We start from the raw sequence: 23,457 nt of genomic DNA on the forward strand, positions 1-23,457 counted from the left end.
TCCTTTTACGTTACCCAATTTTCGACAACATCAATGATCCTGCTCCAAGAGGTCTGACTTCGGAGCAAGCACAAAATTAAAGGCATGTCCATGCCGTCGAAAATTTTTTAAAGGCAAATGGAGCGTCTCTTTGAGCGCTTGAGCAGCCAAGAAGACATCTCGACGAACGACGCCAATGTAATGATTCCAATTCTCCACGAAACTCTGTTGATGGTTGCGGTTCTACTGGAGGAAACTCCAGTGATTCTAATTACCGCACCCGGCGGAGAAGAGGGAGGCACAAGGAGAGCGATCATGATGTCAAAGTGGAAGTCCCCGAGTTTGAAGAAAGTTTCAATCCTGATGACTTCGTGGATTGGCTTCACACAACTGAATGAATTTTTGGCTTCAAGTCATACTCGGATGAGAAGAAGTGCAAGATCACTATTGTGAAGCTAACCAAATACGCTTCCCTATGGTGGGAAAACCTGAAGCATTAGCGAGCTCCAGATTGAGAAAGATCCATTCGTGGGAAAAGCTCAAAAAGCTTATGAAGAAAAGGTAATTGCCCCTAACTATAAGCGAGACATGTTCTTGAAGCTAAATTCTCTTAAATGGCTTAAGTACACTATAAGTGCCAAAACTTGTGTACGACGCTCATTTTATTATTAAAACTTTCAAAAAGATCACTTGAGTGCCAAAATTTTTGAAAAATGATCACTTCGGTGCCAAAACTTTCAAAACGATCACTTAAGTGCCTACTTTTAAAAAAAAAGATCATTTAAGTGCCAATTTTTTTAAAAAACGATTACTTTAGTGTTAACTCCACCGAGCCACGTCAGCTCAAATATTAATAAAAAAAAGCACGTGTTGGATTTTCGATATACCACGTCGGCTAAAATTGGAGTTGGCACTGAAGTGATCGTTTTTAAAAGAAGTCGACACTTAATTGATCGTTTTTTAAAAAAGTTGGCACTTAAGTGATCGTTTTGAAAGTTTTGGTACTAAAGTGAGCGTCGTACACAAGTTTTGGCACTTCTAGTGTTCTTTAGCCTCCCTTAAACAACACGGGATGAGCATTGAAAAATATATCAAGGAGTTTGAGCAACTCGGATGAGATGCGATATTTCAAAATCGCAAGAGCAAACTATAGCTTGTTTCCTTGGTGGTCTGCATTGCGAAATTATTGATTTGGTCAAACTTTAGTCTTATTGCTCCTTCGAATGTGTTTGTAAACTAGCCATGAAAGACGGAAAAGCAACTGAAGCGTGGCAAAGGATCAAGTTAAGAGTTCTTTGGCTAAAGACAAAGGCAAGGCTAAGGCTACTAAGCCCGTCAAAGATCTCAACAAGAAACTTGATGGTGACAACCGAAAGTGCTTTAAGTGCCTTGGCTATGGGCATTTTCAAGCAAATTATCCCAACCGGAGGGTCATGACTATTCAAGATGTTGAGACGATTGATTTGGAAGCTCAAGAGGAAGCGGATGATTTCGACCACAATGATTTCGAATCAGAAGAGCAAGAGGAGGTTGTGGAGAAAACTGATGATGGTGAATTGCTAGTTATTCGAAGAGCTTTGCACATCGAAATCTCTCCCGATGTTAACGAGCAAAGAGAAAAATTTTCCACACCTATTGCACCATTACTGGGACGGTGTGTACGTTGATCATTGATGGCGGAAGTTGTGACATCCTAAAATTTCTTACATTCAAAATAATTAAAAATAAAAGAAAATCTCTTGACTTGCTCCTTAAGTCACCTAGAAGCTTCTAGAAGAAGTTAAAACATTTCTTAATAAAGAATGAATCTTAAAACTTCTTGAAGACGCTAAACCTTTTGGCTTGCCAAGAAAGCTATCTTATAACTTCTCGAGGAAGCTATTCCAAAACTTTTCGAAGAAGTTATCCTGTAACTTTTCAAGGAAGCTACTTCGAAGTTTCTCGAAGAAGCCACCGCCTTACTTGGTTAAGGAGTTTTCTTGGAGGCTAGCTATAAACGAAAACATCAAAGACCGATGGCAAGGAAATTGTAGAACAGACAAGACGACGAATTGATCGACGAGGAAGAAGGCGAGGACAAGACAATCTGAGGCGGGAATTGCCGACCACCGCTTGGCTTGCCCGGACCTGTGCTAGGCACACGCTTGACCAAGGCTGGTCATGCCTAGCCAGCGTAGCGCTAGGGCTGCCTAGCTCGGACGGCTCATGGCCACTCATCCGGTTGGTTGGCACCAATCGCCGATTGTGTCGCCGGGGCTTGTGTCTTCATTTTGATTTTGCCTAATCATTAGTCATTGGTCAAAAAGTAAGTCAATGGTGGGTAATTGGATAAGAATGTACAAGCCAATGGTAAGTCAATTAGATAAGGATAAAATCAACGTCATTTTCAAGCATTTAATGATATGTAAGATCAATGTCATTTTCAAGCACTAAATGATAAGATAAAGTTCATTAATAACCATACAATTGACCAATCAAATGAGGATACAAAGCTACTCTAGAAACCTAAGATTGATAGCCTAAACAAGTAGACCAATCAAACGCCGATAAGTAGCTAGTCTAGAAACCTAAGACAGACATACTTTTAGGTGGACCAATGGGATTAAGACACCAAAGGAAGGTCATTAATGAAGCAACTTGTGAGAGAAGCTAGAAAACTACTATAAATGGGGGTATGGTTTCCTCATTTTTGACATTTACCAACTTTCTCCTCTTCCCCTACTCTTATATGCTAAGCGACTCTCTCGCCACGCCGACTCTCTCTCTCTCTCTCACTGACGCACCACATGACGCCATTTACTTGCCTTCTTTTCCTGCGTGTCATAAGATAGAATACTTATGCTTAAGGAATAGGTAAATGGGATTATTAGATCTTGTTGACACTTGATTTTTAGTCATTCCTTTTTTTATAAAATTAATAGAAAATTCATAAAATTTTTTAAAATTGAAAAATTAAATTTGAAAGCCTTGGCCAAGCGTAAGGAACCATTTTTGAACAAAAAATAATTTTTGATATTTTTCGCATTTTTAATATTTTTATATTAGAAAAATATTCGAAAAAATAAATAAAAATAGTATACTTGGCGAAAAAAATGCATCAATGGCCAGTATTTTTATTGTAATTTCTTTTCATTTTTGCCATTTAAAATTTGAAAAATTCAATTTGGGATTACAAGTCTCTTCATTGAGCATAACCCAAAATCGAGCCAAAAATTACATTTCGAGTCCTTTTATTTTCTATTTTCTCTTTTTCTAAGTTGTGATGCTTGCATTTAATACCTTATTAGTCCAATTTTTGTGTGTGTAAATGTACGATTTTAACGAAAACGACCTAATTGAACTTTTTATTTTCAGTTTAATCTTTGGATATCACTCTAAGTGCAATTAATCAAATTTTAGAGATATTCATGCAAATCCAATACTACTACCCTATGCTATTCATTATTCTAAACCTATTGGTGGGGTTGAATTGGATCAATTTTGTCATTAAGAGTTTGGATTTATCAAAATTCATTTTCGAGTCAAACTAAAAAATTGGGGGTTTTGAACAAATCAAAACCAATTATGGCCAATTTTACCCTCTTCATATGAAACCCATGTCCTTGAATTCAATTTTGGAGTTTAATTTGATAAATTTTGAGATTTTCTAGGTCAATTTGAAGAAACTTGGACAATCGGGTCCGTCGGGTCGGACACGATCCAACCCAGCGACTCGGTCGATTATCTTCTTCCCTAGGCATTCATGCACAGGAGATCCATGGAGAAGTCAAACTTCATGCGTCAAATTGGAAACATTCTCGACCACAATCAAAGGCGCCATGGGGTGCGTTGTGTGTGTCATGTCGTTCCGAATCCAACGCAACAAACATGCTACCAATGGAATTACTCATACATGACTCTCGCGGAAACGTTCCTTTCCTTGAATCGCTTTAAATCCACTCAAAAAGGAACTTTCTAAGCTTCCAACGGTATTCTCCATATGTGGTTCACTTATCATATTAAGGACTTTAAACTCCGTGTCGGCTACTATGTCTTAGTGCTAGCGTCACCATCTAGAGGGGGTGAATAGGTGATTTCAAAAGACTTTATAAATCAATTAGGACATTTAAACATATAAGCTCAGAGCTTTGTTCAGAAGGTGATTGTCTAACAAGATCCGAGCTGTACTCAGATGCGATAATGTGCCCAATACTACTAACGTAGAATGACAAAGAGTTTAAGGGATAGAGAATTTATGTATAGAGTTTATAGTGGTTGGGTTTTGTTCAAGCCTATGTCCATTTCTTCACGCTAGCGAAACTACCACTGGATTCCACTAGTAAATGGCTCAGAGGTTATAACTCAATGATAACTCTCAAATTTCTCACCTAACACTCACATACTTGAATGTTCTCCTCTAAGATTTACAATGTTTAGATCAAAGGTATATAAAGGATGTGAATGTCTCTTGATCTTAGAATTTGGAATTCTGCTCTCTGCGTTTTTTGTTCTCTTTGACTTTGAGATATCCTTTTATACTCCTCCACCTTCAACTACCTGTTGCAAGGCATCCGAGGATTGCTATGTATCAAAAAGATTTCATAGCCGTTGAGAATGACAAAGGAAAAAAATCCCTCATTGGATCAAATCGCTCATACGGTCGTGATCCTGGATTTCCATAGATAGAGTTCTTCATTAGGTGAGTCATCATCGTCCCCTTAAATCCACATCTTTGATTGATCTTCAGGTTAGAGAATCTTCAAGAATGATCCAGCTTGATTTGCTAGCCGTTGTGATGAAATAATTTTTCAATTAAATCATCTCATAGACATCTCTTGATATTCTGAATGTTGCACATGAAATGCTCTCTCATACCTTGAGCTTCATTCTAACGTCCGAGCTTCCCGTTCAACGTTTGAGCTCTATATAGTCCCTTAAAGCATTGGCTGAGCCTTTTATGCCGGATTCAATCCTATGTCACTAACACCATTGGATAATATGCAAAACAGTATTTCATTGCATTGACTCATATATAAGAGATCACTGATTGTTTTGTCAATTTCAAACTCAATTAGGATTTTCCTCAACAATCTCCCTTTTTTTAATGATGACAAAATCATCCACAAATATATCAATTGTTGTATAGAAAAAATTGTGAGTGACATAATAATTTGTTACTCAAGGGAATTTTACTAATCAAAGATATACCATGTAGTGTTTTAGCAAAAGTTTTTTTTTTTGGTGAAGTGTTTTAGCAAAAGTTAAGTTCTGGAAAAACAAAGAATTCAGTATTTGAATTTGATCTCTTAGTATGGTTCATCTTTGAATTCAGAACTTCTAGAGCCTGTATCATAGTTTGAGTTGTTGTCGGTTCAAAATATTTGATTCAATTTCGATATGAATAATCTTAATAGTTTGTGTTAGAACAGTTAAGGCATTGTATATATTTAGAGCAAAATGAAGTAGAGATACAGAACATAAACTTTAAGTATGTAAATTTCAGAGCTTGTAGGCTCAAAATGACTTAATTTCTATGTCATTCTCAAAGCAAGTTCTTGTCAAAGCCTTTGAGAGTTTATTAGTTTCAGAGCACAACTTTTGATACATGTTCAAAGCATAACAATCTTAATATTCTACATGAATATCGATTTCAGTTGAAGTTCCTATATCACTCTTAGAACAAATCAAGGTTCAATACTTGAAGTCTCATCACTTCTTGTTCCTATATTACTCTCAGATCGGAGTTTGTACCTGTTTAACTCAAGATTTGATACTTGTTCTTGCAAATCATATTTTCTATTTTGCAGTAAACATACGATAAGAGATAATACTTCTCCCCCTTTTTTCATCAGTAAAAAGGAGCATATCAAACCATAGTATTTATTTAGTAGAGGTATCAATCAAAGTATTCAGATGACTTGTGAACTAGAAAACAATCCAAACCAACCCAAAAAAATCCAACATCTGAAACAAATCCAAAATAGACAAATTTAAATGAATGAAAGGAGTTTTAATTTGGAGGGTTTGGAACATGAGTAGATGTGGATAGGGCTTGAGTAGGTGGCACAAGATCTAAAGGGAATTGGACTAGAGTAAACTTAGATAACTGTTCTAGCTTTAGATCAATGGCAGCTCTCATGTTGTCCATTTTCTTGTCCATGTATTCAGTCTCAATAAAGGCCAAGCTGTTGTTGGAAGACATGTTTCTTCTCAGCTTCTAAATTTCAAATGCCATTTTTTTCCTTCATCTCATCCAACTCTACATGAACTGAAGTCCACATATCCTGGATAAGATTCGTCAGTTCCCCTTGTGTGTGTAGAATGTCTTGTATTAGCTCAGAGTTTGTTGCCCCCTTCATTTTATCTTCTGTCTGGACAGTAGCATTGGATGACTCCCCTTGAGTCTTTGTATGTTTCCTTGTGGTTTCCTACATAGTTGCATCTGAGGCAGTCTTGAGTGGAGTCTAATCTACTGTGCCAATAGAATCAATGTCCATTTTCTGTAGACTTTCAATTCCAATTTGCTCCCTATCAGATTGTGCAGCTTTATGAGCATCTTCTTCAATTCTTTCATTCTGCAAATCAAGATCTGGGATATTAGTCTGTACAGTGTGTTCCACCTCCATCTGAGCAGGCTCTAGAAACTCAAACTGTTCTCCCAAGTCTTTGTCCTCATCTAGGACAAGTCGATCATTCTTTTCTTCTACTTCCACATCTTGTGGACTGTCATCTTCTTTCTTTACGTCGACCTCTTTCTTCTCTTCTCTTTCCTTTTCTTGCTGCCCCATGCGAGCTACAATACTATTCTCAATAGCTGTTTTCACAACAGTCTATATCAACTCCTCCAATTCTTGTTCCTCTGCCTCCATCTCCTCTTGTTCAACTTTTGCAGTAGCCTTCCTCTATTCATATACGTTCCACCTGTCCTTATCATAACTGTTCTTCTCATCATTTGAACAACCTGCTAAGGATTCCTCACATGTGTCCATCTCAAAGTCATTGAGAATCTTGTCAAGCAATCTCTTAGCCAGTTTTCTTCTTTGATCAGGCCTGGTTGCCTTGTGTGTCAACATTTTTAGCCTTATTTTGTGAGTTACTTCAGAAGGTTGAGCTGGTGAAGGTTCAATAGGTGAGGTATTTGCTGATGTTAGTTCTGTAGGTGATGGTTCAGGCTGAGTTACTGTTGCTATTGCTGATGAAGGAATATCTACTAACACCACATTCTTCTTCCTATCTCTCCACTATCCATGTGCATACTTATAACCCATCTTTATCATCATCGATTCACTAGTGTAACTTTGAGAGAGTTGCAAAGATCTGAGCTTGTCAGGTATGTCTATCTTGAGGTACTAAAAAATCTTGGTGATCAAAGACCCATAAGGCAATTGCCCCTTGTTCTTCCTTACTATTTTTAACATGTGCAAAAATATCATGTGAGGAAGGGAGAAAAGCTTACCATTTAAGAGGGCCTAGATGATCTTAGCCTCATATCTGGATACATCAGTTTTTGAGGATCCCTTGTCTCTAAGGCAGCTAATGACTACCTTATGCAGAACAATGCATTTCAAAGGAAATGATTGTGGATAATGTAGGGCTTGTTTGCTTTGGAGATAGTGGGATTGCCAAAAAGGATTTTGTAGACTTCATTTTCTAAGATGGGAACAGGAGTGAAGACATACAATTCAAAACTTAGAATTTCTACGAGACACCCAAGAGATAATTTTCATCAAATAGAGAGAATTGGATCATATCTTGAGAAGGCATTGAAAAATTGGAATAGAAATAGGTAGTAAGCTTAGGATAGCAAGGAGAATTTAACTTGTAGAGATTTTGCAAGTGTAGATTGGACAGTAAAGGTAGAATCTGCAGATCAACTTTCTCAAAGTATACAAAATCAATAGATCTATTATTCATTGAAGTTTTTTTTTGTTGTAAAGGTAAGATTTGTATTGATCTCATGAAGTAGCCGCCACCCGGCCGCAAAGAAGTCCTTAATTGCCGATATCATCGAAGACCCAACAATATCCCAAGTACTTTTGAAAAAGGCATGGCGAGGCGCAAGAGCATGATCCCGGATGAATGAATGCCAAGCCACAACTTGCTCTCTAAGGTAGATAGTATCCCCAGCCGAAGCAATGGAAAAGACTCCCGAGGAATGACACGGACAAGAAAACCGATCACCGCCCTGAGTAAGCAATGAGAGTGGCTTCGGCCAAGCTGCAATTGTGGCCATAGCATAGGATGGGGGACCCGAGTAGGAGATAAAGTCTACCACCATGGCCTACCGAGGTATGCCGGACCGATAGTTGTCCATTTTCGAAAATACTTTGTTGAGGGGTCCTCTAGGATGCCAAAAATCAAATTGGAATGACGCATAGCGGCCATTGCCAAGCCGCCACCTTAAGAGGTGTTGAAATTCCACGCGAAGATCAAGTATCTTCTTCCAAGCCCAAGAACAAAATGTTGGCTTCGTGGCTATCTAAAAATTCTTATTCTTTAGGAATGTAGAATAGATCCATTTGCACCAAAGAGACTCATTGTTAGTTAAAAGGAGCCAAACGTGCTTGAGCGTGGTTGCGCTATTGGATTCTCGTAATCTACGAATGCCCGGGCATCCTTCCTCCTTAGGAAGGCAAACATCCTTCCAAGAGACTTTTGCACCACCGACTACAAGTCCTAGGCCTTTCAAAAGAAATTGCCTAAGGTTCTGTTCAATGCGATCTAATACCGATCTAGGTAGGATGAACATGCTTGCCCAATAGACATGAATTGCATGAAGGATTGACATTATGAGTTGCAGCCGACGGGCAAAAGAGAGAAACCGCTGCGACCAAGACCGTGCTCTAGCTATGATTGAATTCATCAAGGAGTTATAGTCCGCCTTGCTGAGTCTTGATGCAATGATGGGCACCCCTAGATACCTAACCGGCAATGTGCCTTCATGGAACCCGAGCGTGTCCATAATCTGGTTCCAAAGTTCATCCGAGCCCCCCGCAAAAAAGATCTCGCTCTTATTCATATTCGGCTTTAGGCCGGACTAATTGGAAAAGAAATCAAGTCCAGCCTTCAAAAGAGATATAGATGTCATAGTTGCCTCAGTAAAGAGGAGCACATCTGTCGCGACCTAAAAATTTAGAAAATTTATAGGCTAATGGATTATCGGGTTAATTATTTAACTAACCTAACTCGGACTCTCCCAAGCCCATACCAAATCGCAACTTGAGGTTCAATTGATTAACATGCAATGTATTTTAATTTTGGAGCCGCCACTAATCATTTATGGTAGGTCGATTAGAAACCTAAATAAAATAGCGGGAGAACTATTTTATTCCTACGAACCGGAGATTAAGAGTTCGGGGACTTGATTACGCCAGAGTACTCTAGCACCTTTTCGGTACTATTTTATTTCATGAAAAATCATTTGAGAATGCAACATTAATTGATTTTAACCTAAATCACTAACAAAGGTTATCATGCGGGTGCGCAATCAATTAATGAACATCCAGAAATCAATATAATCAAGGGAGCATGCGCCACACAAGATAGTTCTTTTATTTTTGATTTTTTTTATGAATGCATGAAAAACTATACTATATGCAATGCAATGTTATGAATTAAATGCAAGACTAAACAAGATGACATGCAAATTAAATTAATATGCAAGTGAGACCGTGGTTTAATTAAATTAACTGCGTGACATGTAAATTAATTAAAACCTAGACATGCAATTCTAATACGCAATATAAGCTAAAATGCAACCTAATATGACATGGCAAAGATGACGTGGCATGGATGAATGAATTTTTTTTATATTTTCGGATGAATTAATTTCCTAAAATAGAACTATGCCAAAACAATATTTATCTTGCATATTTTAGAGTTTAAACCGACCTAAACCCTAATATATTAAGATAGATTATTTGGCATAAAATTCTATTTAAACATGTAATTTCTATCCTAAAATGCAATCTAATCTAATTATTTATAAAAAAAAATTAGATATGCAATATCTACATGATGTTATTTTTTAAAAGATGCAATTTTCAAATATGCAAAGTGAATGAATGCAATTTTTTTAGAATTTTCAAGATTAGATCACGTGACGGATATATTCTAAAAGATATGACAATCAAACAATTCCAATTAAATGAGGAAAGTGAACATGCCAATCAATGTCAAACAAGAAAGTTGATATATCAACCAAGTTTTGGAATATTTCGCGAATATTTGAGTCAATTTTTAATTCGTAATCCTACGATTAACGATTGAACTCAAATATTTGCCTAATCGAGTATTCCATCAATAATCTCAAAGATGGATGTTCTCGATCGTGCGACAAGTTGCGGATTAGGAAAGAAAATTTTCCTAATCAACCTGCATTTTGAAAGGATTTTGGTAACTTGAGTATATTCAAAAAGATTTTCGAATTATCACAAGATTATCACAAAAATCTCAAATATTCACATTGAATCAAAATCTTCAGAATATCCTGAGAATATTCAAACTTGATATACAAACTTCCAAATAATGCAATTCATTCAACAAGATATCATCGGAATTGCAATCAATCAATTTAGGCAACATAATTTTCAGATATTCTAAATATTAGAATCGTTACCTAATTTGGCGGATTTGATTGCCAAATTCAAACCTCGTATTGCCCCGTGGATCAAGCTTGCGGATGGACCTCACGTTCGCGACTTGGCCAGCTGGACAGAATACTTGCAGTAGTCGCCTGTACGGATCTTCGTGCACGATGACCAACGAATATAGGATATCCTTTGGTCTCAAGTCCACAATTATCAACGACCAAGCTTCCCCTAAAAAATTTATTTTTCCTTGAATTATGTGAAGTCAGTGAACCCATAATAGCACTATCAGACCAAGACAAAACCAAAAGAATATAAGGTCAAGATAAAACTTAATTAGCAGAGATTCTTGTTGTCTTCTTCGACCATGGACTTCAGGGAAAGAACGGCACCGCTTGGACTTGATTGAGGAATCATCACCATGCTGATATGGTGGCGTGGATTTGCTAGATTTATTGCCGAACAAGAAAATAGCAGACAATGATTGCGAAGCCTGGATGTCGTTGACGCACACGTTCTTGACGATGTTCGGCACGACTGGATAGTGGCAAACGATGATGGCGAGGGACAGCACGAGCAAAGACGTCAACCGGCATATGGTCGGGCTCGCCGGCTCGTGGTGGCTTATGGCTCTCGGAGGATGTTCCCCCGAGACTTGCGTTGGAACTCGGCCACAGATCGGTTCTGGTCTAGAGTGTATCTGATGTATATGAAGCGGCCACTTCTTGTTAAGGATCACGGATCGACAACCTCGTCGTCACCGAGAGTGCAGCAGCAATGACACCTTGGATCAAGGAGCAACCCCAACGGCTTGTGTAGATGCTTTTTTTTTTCACTCTAACCCATGGCCTCTCTCTCTTTGATCATGTAAAGAAATCTGTGAATGGCCCCCTCCTCAAAGTGCCATGAGTGACCATATTTTTGTCGCCAACCGTGATTGTGTGATCCATGAGGACATGCAAGATGAAACGCAAATCATGATTGTCAGTACGATTTAATGGACATGAAACTAAACTAACAGAGAGACGAAATTAAACATGAGAGCACCCCCCTTTTCATTCCCGTTTTCCCTTCATCGGCCGCGACGCCATCTTTGAAGAATGCAGCCCCCACGATTTCTCTTCCTCCACTCTCTGGACGAAACCTCCTCTCAAATTCTGCTGAATGTGAATTATGTGTGGCCATGTATTATGATGAATGGCCTCTCCCCACCTCGTGTTGTGAACAAGCTCCCTATTTATAGAACAAACTAGGGTTTCGCGACCTTCGTTTAATTACGAAGTAGTCCCTTAACTTCAGGTAATCGCAATTTGATCCAGAGACAAATTATTCCATTTCATAAAGTCTTTTTCTCAATTAATGAGCATCCTTAATTAAAATGCTTTTTCCCAAATAAAACATTAAATGGGCTGGTTTAAACTCAAATTAGACCTCAAGACCTTAATGAATTTTTTCGGAGTTGCCCCCTAGCTAGCCAAATTCTGCTCTTTGAGCTTTGGTCCACCGCTCTTCGCTTGGAATCCATTTTCCACCGCCCATCCGATTAAATGTAAATGCAATGTAATGCAACATGATGCTAAAAATAAATATGAAAAATGATTTGATTATTTTTTGTAGGAATTAAAATTAATTCCTCATTTTTGTGCAAAATAAATGACTAAAAAGATAGTTAAAATTTAGGGTGTCAATGCTGCCCCTCTTTGAGTGGAAGCTTGCAGAGGTTTCGCTCAAAGACAAAATTGAAACCTAAATTTTGACAATGCGAGTGATAGTAATTTTTTGTGGGATTGAATCCCATTTTTTATGTGAAATAAATGATGCATGAAATGAGAGACAGTAAATAACATGTGAAATCTGCACATGGATCGCATATGAGAGCACTTGTTGTACCAAATACCTCATAATACCGATGATTCCCTTAATTTAAATCTGCGAGGATCTTAAGGTACTGGGCCCATCTGTTACTAGAGATTTCCCCCTGATGCGAGACGACACAAGATATATGTGTCCTTCGAAATCACAAGAGCTACGTCGTTGTGAGTCGAAAGAAGTGAAATCAAGTTCACAAGAGCTACGTCGTTGTGAGTTGATAAAATGTCAAAATCGCCAGTGCATATGTCTTCACGATTTGACAAAGGGGAACCAAAATCATAAGAGCTACGTCGTTATGATTTGGTTTGGATCAAAATCATGGGTGCTTATGTCGTCATGATTTGATAAAAGGGCCGAAAATCATAAGAGCTATGTCATTATGAGCCGACTAAAGGTCAAGATCACCGGTGCATATGTCTTCGTGATTCGAGATCGAAATCATAAGAGCTACGTCGTTATGATTTGATAAGATGTCAAGATCGCTAGTGCATATGTCTACATGACCTGACAGGAGAGGCATATTGCCCGATTTGAACAATATTTGAGAGGAGTACTACCGAATGGAATCGATAGGTACGAAAGGGGTATATTGCTTGAATTGAATCATAACAACTATCATCGGAAAAGTTGTTAATTTGAAAAGGGGTTCAGAAAACTTACCTGGTTCTCCGAACGAATAATCGGGGAATGAGTCAAGTTGACTTTATCATACTCGAATGATCATGGGTACCGATGCCCATCTATTATCCGAGGTTTCCGTTATATGCGAAACGGCGCTTGATAAGTGTATTGTTAAAAACATGCTTTTCGAGATCACAAGAGCGAATCGAGATTATGAATCGAGAAAAAATATTCAGATCACAAGAGCAAATCGAGATTATGAACTGAATAAATATTAAAGCCACAAGAGCAAATCGAGATTATGACTTTGGAAAAAATATTCAGATCATAAAAGCAAATTGAGATTATGAACTGAATAAATATTAAAGCCACAAGAGCAAATCGAGATTATGGATTGGAAAAATATTCGGATCACAAGAGCAAATCGAGATTATGATCTGAAAAATATTAAAGTCACAAGAGCAAATCGAGATTATGACTTTAATAAGGGAGATCAAGAACATGAGAGCATACGTCGTCATGATTTGATAAAGGGGTTAGAACCATAAGAGCGTACGTCGTTATGGTTTGACAAAAGATCGGGACCGCAAGAGCATACGTCGTTGCGATTTGATAAAGGATGTGTCGCTCAAAATGAATCAAGACAACCACTAAAGAGGCGTGCATCCGAGATGAGTCGCGACAATACACAAAAGGTGGTGCGCCCGAGATGAGTCATGTCAATACACAAAAAGAAATGCGATGACTCAAGTCAATAAAGCCATCAGTGTGTTTGAAAAGTCAGAAAACATACCTGAATTTTCCGAGCGATGATTGAGGAATAGACAGGTGATGTATCATACCTGGTGGGCATTTGCCAGTAGAACTTGTTCATTCAATAATCCTTGAATGAATTTAGGGACCTTGGGAGGGAACTCGAACATTGAGAATGCATTACCTATCATAGAATGTCGGAGGTAACATGTGCAAACATATTCAACAATGAGTTCATGCAAAACTATTTTGTCAAGCTTGCAATGATTAGAAATAACATGTGTATAATGCAATGACTCATAACCATTCTATCAAGTTTGCATTACCAATTATGTTCGGGGAGGTTCTCACATTATGAATACCTCAAATGTAAGCTGAATGGGGGGACTTCAATCAGAAAGGGCTTTTTCTCACTCTCAAGAAAAGCTATTTATCCTGTCTGCAGGATTCAAGAAAAATCACTCAACCTTACCATCATCACATTTGACAAGGGTCTGAGTAATCTTGCAATTGATGCGACCGAGCCAATCTGGAGGTCTTGATTAGGACCGTAATGAGGGCTAGGTCAAAGGTTTACAAAGGGGACTCTAGCCGAGTCAAGGCTGCTGAAATGAATTTCTTCGTCATCTGCTCCGGGTTTACAAGTCAAGAACCCCGCAAAAATGAGAGAGAAATAATTTTGTTCGAACTTCTTCGAGCAATACTTAAAATCATTTAACTCTACGTTAACTCAAGTGCCCTAATCGGAATAGACTTTGAAGGGTTATAATGTATGTTAGGATTGGGGTTTGAGAATCGAAAAGGCTCGTTTTGGCTCAGAAACTATATGCGAAGGGGCTTGACGTTGGTGATCATCGCCGACTAGTCACCGATTTTGGTCTTCCGGAAATGTCTTCAGAAAGAATACCATCATTGAATGAGGGATGGTAGTAATCTACTGAAAATTGCACTTTGCAAACCGACTTCTTGGGGAGTCTTCTTCACAACAAGTGTCTGTCGGGGATTTGCAAGAGACACAATGCAAACATGTATATGGAATTTACAACTTAACATGCAAAAATGTACATTCAAAATTCAGAAGTACGTTACAAATGAATGGGCATTGGCCTTACTTTTGGAAGACACTTTGCTTTGCCTATGCTCGAAATTTTCTATGAGATAGCCTTTGCTTTTCTTACTCCCGACTCTCATTTTTCTAATTTTTTTCTCCTCTTTTTTTCGAGAAGAGATTTTTTTTCTTTTTCTTTGAGAGCTCTTCGACATCTCTCTATTTTGGTTTTTTTTTTTTTTTTTTTTTTTTTTCCCGAGAGCGGGCCCTTCTCCTTTAGGCTAAATTTGCCTCTCCTTTTTTACAATCCCATGATTTTGAACCAGGAATTACAACAAAAATAAACATTTACAAACAAAAATTATGTAAAACATAAAAAACGTAGCATACAAGAAATGAGTCCATTTGGGAATTCTCTGTTGACTTGACCATCTCCAACTCTAATCCTTGGGAAAATGCTATCTTCATCTTTGGAATGAGCAAATGATCACCAACAGGGGTTCAAGAAATGAATTTGCGGGCTCAAGTGGGCTATGCAAAGAATGAAGTGTATAGGATAGAGAAATGAATGCTCTTTGTCATCCTAAGGCACTTGAGTTAAAGTTCGAGTAAAATGCAAAGAAACACCCGAAGATTAATGTTAGTCCGAGCAAGAAAATTTTTAACCATTTATCTCGTATTGCTGTTGGAATTAACTCATCCGGACCCCGATGTGGGGTGGTTCTTGTGTGACATCTTGAATTCCGACCCACTTTTGAAGCTTTGAATAAATGAAAGGTCTCATTGATGTATTTCAGTCTAATCTCACTCAGAGTTGATCCCTCTCGAGCGGACTAACCAAATGGGAATGGCTAGCTAGGAAAATCAAGTACGTGGACCTAAGAACTTGATCCTGGATTGACTCTTTGGCCATGAAAATTGTCGAGGGAATATTCTGGACCAATATAGGCCGATCCTAGAATGATTAAGGAACAATTTGGATAATACCCTACGCTTGGATCACGGGTGATTCTGTCCGACCTCGTATGGGTTCCGAATGTCCCCGAATTATTTTCTAACGATCGCGACCATCGGGACTAGTGATTGACCCTCGCAATTTAATGACAACCAAGGTCGCCATGGCTCGAGCAATTCTTAAACGTGATTTTAATCACGGGTCGATACGCGTAACTCCTAAAAGCCGCCCGTTAGTTTGAGATACGCTGAAAATTCTATTGATCGAGATTGATCGCGAATCGAGCTTCAGAATTTGACGTCGGACCTTCAGGGGTTTCGATAGATAAAAAGTTTGGACGTTTCCTCATCCCGAGTGCAATTCCTTCGCGGTTCACCCCAAAGAGGTTCGGGAAAAGTAGATTTGGATTGGGTATGGAAAAGGACCCATTTGCCCTCGAAAAATACCCCATTTTTCACTTGGAACGAGGGGTATTTTGGTCATTTTTCCCTTTGGCCGAGATTGACTAGTCAATGTGGGGAGAAAATTATTTTTCCCTCTTGACTTTGTGGGCATAATTAATTATTCTTAACCTATATTAATTATTATTTGGTCTTCTTCTTCATTTTTTTCAAGAGCACACTCTCTCTCTAGCTCACTTTCTCTCTCTACCTCATACTCCCTCACTTGGCCGAATTCTCTCTCCCTCACTCTCCATTGCCGAAAATTCTTCAAGCTTGCACCGGTGTCGCTTTAGATCGCTTGAAGCTGCTAGATCGTTGTCGAGTCGCCGGCCGTGCAAGGACCGCCGGAATCGCCGCTTGATTCAAGCTTTTCTCAACCGTTCAACGGAAGTTTTTGCGAGTTTTTGAGGTAGGATTGTTTCTAAACCTAAATTAGGGGGTTAGGTTGCTAAAAGACCATGAAGTTGTGAATTTTTGATCAAGAAAATTGTTGGATTTGGGCTTGAGGGGGGGCTGGACGAAAATTGCAGATTTGAGGAGAAATATGCTTGTTCTTGCATGAATAGTAAGTCAAGAAGAGAATAGTGGTCAAATTTTAACTATGGTTACTTTATGCCCTAACTAGAGTTACTTTATGCTATAGTTTAATCATGGTTAGGTTAGTATTTGACTCTAGTTAATTTTTGAACCATGGTTAGTTAATATATTAACTAGGGTTACTTCTATGTGACATAAAGTCGTTATGCCATGGTGCTAATTAAATGTGGCATGATTACTATAGTTTAGTACTATAGTTGTAAATTAATTATATGTTAGAAAATTATTATTGTTCGGCCGTGATAAATGTCCACGTTAATATAATTTTAATGGCACGTGATTTATAAATTGCTACGTTAGCATAATATGGTCGCATGGCGTGGATTGGATACTATGGTAGCATAAATTGATCGGGTAATCTGGATTAATTCTTGGATTAGTGTGAATTGATCGGGTGATCCCGAATTATTAATTCTCTAACGTGAGTGAATCACGTGATCCCGAACGATTCTAAGAAAATGTGAAGGTCGTATTCAATCAAGTCGTCTGAGGCCAAAGTGAGCCGTATTCGTCTGATTGTCCGAGACCGAGAAAGTATGAAAGTCGTGTTCAATTAAGTCGTCCGAGACCAAAGTGAGTCGTGTTCGACTAATTGTCCGAGACTTAATCCGGTCGTGTTCCTATGTGTCCGAGACCGAGATTTTTTTGGGTCGTATTCCTTTGTGTCTGAGACCCCGATATATATATAGAGTCGTGTTCCATAAAGGTCCGAGGCTCAATGTTATGAACTTAATTGGCGGCGGTGGAGTAACGTGGAATATTCTGGAGCAACGTGGAATATTTTCGGAGTGCCGTGGAATATTTTCGGAGTAACGTGGAATTTTTGGAGTCATGTGGAATTTTTCGGAGTAATGTGGACATTTATATTATGGCCCGATGCGTTAAACGCGGGCCCTGGAGCACGTAGAACATTTTATTGTCAGACCGAGGCGTGGAACGCCGAAACGGGAGTAACGTAGAATATTGGAGAAGGTGTGAGAATTTTCGGAGAGAAAATGGAATTTTCCTGGAATTTAATTGTGGAATTTTTGGTAAGAAAGAGGGTTTGTCGGAAATTTTTTAAAATGAAAATGTGTTTGGAGGCACTAGCGACCTGATCTAGGGTTAGAGATTTTCCTACTGAGATTTTTATCTCACCCCGTCGTGGGTTCGTTGTTTTTCGGACCCTCCGCCACAATGATCCGACCCGGAGATCGAGACGCCGGGAGAATTTGTAGAGCCTTCGGATTCTGAGTAGCCACTTTAGATAGCGAGGATGAGGATTAGTAAAGTTGGCCTCTTAGCTTTTATAGAGTGTTGTATGTTGGGATGTATAGTAGGCTTCGACCACGTAATTTTTTTGTTTTAGTGGTCATAGGCTCGCATGGTGGCCCCCGAAGCCCTAGGTTTGGAAAATTGTGTAGAACATGTGGATATGCATATAAGTTTGTTTTTATCATCCCAAGTCATCGTGATGTTAATTGTTTCTGTACGGGGATTTGTTTTTGCTTCCGCATGAATTTGTTGGCCTTTGGATCCTGGAGAACCGTACATAAGTGTGGCCAGGTGGGATGTCGACAAGCTTGCGGGGTTCGGGTCGTGACATCTTGACAGGGGTAAAGAAATGAGACCGACGTTCAAAGGGTTAATCAAGGGTTAACTTGTAGTGTTTGGAATAGAGAACTGAATGCCTCTGTCATTTCAGCTATCGTACCTTTTGCAAGAAAACCCTTTGCCTTGTGAATGCGGAACCTATCTACTGCTCAACTCACTAGGGATTATAACGCGGGACGTGTGTAGAAGTGGCTTGCCTTTCATCATCCTGTTATACCCCATTCTGTACATTTGATGCATCATACATAGCTTACACTCCCTATTCAGAGTTGGTAAATTAAACATGAAGAACAATTATGCACAAATAATGAAATGAGTGAGCATTTTTGGGCGTGCAAAATTGTATTTCATGAAAATCTCCTGCACTTTGTTAAAGAACAGACTATGCAAGTATGAAAGCAAATTCTTGTGGATGGGGGATTTGAGTTGCCCCAGAACATGTCAATGGGTCAAATCAAGGAGTTTACTCCTTGGGTTGAGGACCAGCTCGTTTCCATCTATGCCCCGTAACATACATGAACGAGTTGAGTGAAGACTTCAGATGCTCCGGTTGCTCCCTTTCAATGGTGATCACCGTCATGGTCGGTCGCATGTTCCTACAAAAAGGAAAGTGTTACCTTGAAAACAACATAAGACAGAGAAATATATTCCCTTTTTCAAGTTGGGATCCGCTGCTGGTTTGCCTCATTTTCTGGGGCGAATTGGTTAAATATCCATAACCTTACAAAGATCTAGAATTGCCACCCGGATATGAACATTGAGTATTTGGTTTCGGACTTTAGTAAATGATTCGTTTCTCTACCTGAAACCGCATAAGAAGAAAATGCGTGAATGGGATATTAAAAAGTGAATGGAGTGAGAGATGCCCCAATTGTTGATTTGCTATTGTGGTAGCAATTAAAGGCGCGCTTCTTGACTTGACACCTACAAGGAGAAAAATAGAGGGTTATTCAGAAAAAAAAAAAATGATCAAGCCCGACAAGAAATACTCTCTTTTGAGACCGGGCCGCCATGGCTTTGCCCCACTTTACGTCAACCGACTTGGCGTGTTGAAGGATCGGTCGAGGGCGAATCATGGATCAGCCTTGACTAGCCGATGGGCTGGAGTATGTGTCAACCAATGTATTTCTTACAGTTGGGCTTGTCTCGATCTTTTTATCAAGCTGAATTGTGGCCATGTTGGATGTTTTCTTTTATGGGACCGACCCTCGATGGCCGTCGATGCCCCTTGTTTCATGCTTAGTAGAACCGTGGTCCTGAATCATCTTCTACCGGCCATGCCATTCTCAAAAGTATTAGACCAGCTTGATATCTTCGTTTGCTAATATGATGTGATCGAAGAGTCGATCGAGGCGCCGGTCGGGAATTGCCCCAAAGATCACTATTGGGCCGATCAAAGGCTGACCAAAAACAACATCGATTAATGCAGGGATTATCGACGGCTGGTTGTTACCACTTGATCGTCAGAGATTATTGAACATTTAATCAATCAGTAGCTCTAACACCTTGTGGGAAAAGATTGATGGCAAAGCATGTATCCACATCAATGGGCGATGGTCCGGGATTGGCCAAAGACTTCTAGCCTGCTCGACATTCATGTGCGCGGCCATCCATGCATTGATTGGGCCGATGCGCAGTTGCAATTAATAATCTGCCCCTTGCCCCCGAATCAATTATAGGAAATTGCATAAAAAGGTTCGTTTTGAACCATGTACCAACGAGTGATCTTCGATGATCCATGGTTACCTACAAAAGATATGGAACGAATGAGTATGTGTCTTGAAGGAAGATCGGTCCATGATTCACTTAATTTGTCCGGCTTTGTTTTCCCATTTTTATGCAGAAATCATGATACTTTCCTTATGAAATACAATGTGATTTTTGGAAAAATTTTCTTGTACATTAATAACCTTGAAAAAAAATGTGATAAAATCCTTTGACATTTGAAAAATTTCCTTGAAGGATTTTTCTTCTTTTACCACAATGAATTCCCAGGATCAAAATTATCAAGAAAAATCTTGTACTCATTGAGGCATTAAGGAAATCCACGATAAAATCTCTTGTCGACCAAAAAAAAAAAAATTCCTAAAGGAAATCTTTCTATCAAATTGATTTTCTTTTTTTTTTCAAAAAGGACCATGATGTAAAGTTCAAAAATATGACTAACACCTAACATGGACCGACCAAAAATATAGTAAATATGAGATAAAGTTAGAGACCTTACTTTACCTGTGGAAAATAAAATGCCAATCACATGCACATGGATCGTGAGGTTAACCCTATTCTAACTATCCTAAAGGCTGACAAATTGAAGTGAAAGACTTACGACAAGGCGACAATCTCGCGCACATAATCAAGATTAATCATGATCCCACGATGTAACCAAGATTAGTTGAGTCATTTCAACTTTGGCTTCTCGAGTTAAAAATTATAACCCCGCTTCAATAATCTTACCAAGCGGAGTTCTAACTTTTGAAACTCATTTTTGAAAAGAGAGTCGGGATCGAATTCGGACTAACTTTCAACCGTGATCTCACGGAGAACGTTAGGATCCAATCTCAATACCATCCTAAAACTAGTGGCCCAGGTTTGACCACGGGTAGTGTGTGGTGTAGTGCTAAAGCAATTAATCATGCACAACAATTAAATCCAATCACCGCTTCAAAAAGTGCATAATTAAACAAAGAATTTCCAAACACCAAAACCCGCAAAACAAGAGGTTAGCTAAACACTCCACCCCTTATAACTCCCATCCGCAAAACCATTTAACACATGGTTAGGGACTTACCTGGAGTCCAATTGCCAAACAAAAATACGATTTTTCATGAGATTATCGGCCTAAGTCCACTAATGTTCCTTTAAATTTTTTCGAAAATTAAAGTGATTAATTAATCAATTTTTTTTCGAGAAAATCAAGTTGTTCAGCTTCCCAACGGAGTCGCCAAGCTATCGCGACCTAAAAATTTAGAAAATTTATAGGCTAATGGATTATCGGGTTAATTATTTAACTAACCTAACTCGGACTCTCCCAAGCCCATATCAAATCGCAACTTGAGGTTCAATTGATTAACATGCAATGTATTTTAATTTTGGAGCCGCCACTAATCATTTATGGTAGGTCGATTAGAAACCTAAATAAAATAGCGGGAGAACTATTTTATTCCTACGAACCGGAGATTAAGAGTTCGGGGACTTGATTACGCCGCAGTACTCTAACGCCATTTCGGTACCATTTTATTTCATGAAAAATCATTTGAGAATGCAACATTAATTGATTTTAACCTAAATCACTAACAAAGGTTATCATGCGGGTGCGCAATCAATTAATGAACATCCAGAAATCAATATAATCAAGGGAGCATGCGCCACACAAGATAGTTCTTTTATTTTTGATTTTTTTTATGAATGCATGAAAAACTATACTATATGCAATGCAATGTTATGAATTAAATGCAAGACTAAACAAGATGACATGCAAATTAAATTAATATGCAAGTGAGACCGTGGTTTAATTAAATTAACTGCGTGACATGTAAATTAATTAAAACCTAGACATGCAATTCTAATACGCAATATAAGCTAAAATGCAACCTAATATGACATGGCAAAGATGACGTGGCATGGATGAATGAATTTTTTTTATATTTTCGGATGAATTAATTTCCTAAAATAGAACTATGCCAAAACAATATTTATCTTGCATATTTTAGAGTTTAAACTGACCTAAACCCTAATATATTAAGATAGATTATTTGGCATAAAATTCTATTTAAACATGTAATTTCTATCCTAAAATGCAATCTAATCTAATTATTTATAAAAAAAAATTAGATATGCAATATCTACATGATGTTATTTTTTAAAAGATGCAATTTTCAAATATGCAAAGTGAATGAATGCAATTTTTTTAGAATTTTCAAGATTAGATCACGTGACGGATATATTCTAAAAGATATGACAATCAAACAATTCCAATTAAATGAGGAAAGTGAACATGCCAATCAATGTCAAACAAGAAAGTTGATATATCAACCAAGTTTTGGGATATTTCGCGAATATTTGAGTCAATTTTTAATTCGTAATCCTACGATTAACGATTGAACCCAAATATTTGCCTAATCGAGTATTCCATCAATAATCTCAAAGATGGACGTTCTCGATCGTGCGACAAGTTGCGGATTAGGAAAGAAAATTTTCCTAATCAACCTGCATTTTGAAAGGATTTTGGTAACTTGAGTATATTCAAAAAGATTTTCGAATTATCACAAGATTATCACAAAAATCTCAAATATTCACATTGAATCAAAATCTTCAGAATATCCTGAGAATATGCAAACTTGATATACAAACTTCCAAATAATGCAATTCATTCAACAAGATATCATCGGAATTGCAATCAATCAATTTAGGCAACATAATTTTCAGATATTCTAAATATTAGAATCGTTACCTAATTTGGCGGATTTGATTGCCAAATTCAAACCTCATATTGCCCCGTGGATCAAGCTTGCGGATGGACCTCACGTTCGCGACTTGGCCGGCTGGACAGAATACTTGCAGTAGTCGCCTGTACGGATCTTCGTGCACGATGACCAACGAATATAGGATATCCTTTGGTCTCAAGTCCACAATTATCAACGACCAAGCTTCCCCTAAAAAATTTATTTTTCCTTGAATTATGTGAAGTCAGTGAACCCATAATAGCACTATCAGACCAAGACAAAACCAAAAGAATATAAGGTCAAGATAAAACTTAATTAGCAGAGATTCTTGTTGTCTTCTTCGACCATGGACTTCAGGGAAAGAACGGCACCGCTTGGACTTGATTGAGGAATCATCACCATGCTGATATGGTGGCGTGGATTTGCTAGATTTATTGCCGAACAAGAAAATGGCAGACAATGATTGCGAAGCCTAGATGTCGTTGACGCACACGTTCTTGACGATGTTCGGCACGACTGGATAGTGGCAAATGATGATGGCGAGGGACAACACGAGCAAAGACGTCAACCGGCATATGGTCGGGCT

The 23,457-nt window shown here is 38.4% G+C and overlaps 1 long non-coding RNA gene across 1 annotated transcript; it reads right to left on the reverse strand.

Annotated features, from left to right (window-relative positions):
* Nucleotides 1–1,311: 1,311 nt before the first annotated feature.
* On the reverse strand, nt 1,312–20,971 carry LOC125315953. Its single transcript, XR_007199293.1, has 4 exons — nt 20,684–20,971; nt 11,968–11,978; nt 9,696–9,705; nt 1,312–1,322 (listed from the first exon to the last, which is right to left on the reverse strand). It is a non-coding gene; the product is annotated as an uncharacterized LOC125315953 (long non-coding RNA).
* Between the last annotated feature and the right edge of the window lie 2,486 nt (nt 20,972–23,457).

This window comes from Rhodamnia argentea, chromosome 7 (assembly GCF_020921035.1).
Source record: "Rhodamnia argentea isolate NSW1041297 chromosome 7, ASM2092103v1, whole genome shotgun sequence".
Taxonomy (NCBI): Eukaryota; Viridiplantae; Streptophyta; class Magnoliopsida; order Myrtales; family Myrtaceae; genus Rhodamnia; species Rhodamnia argentea.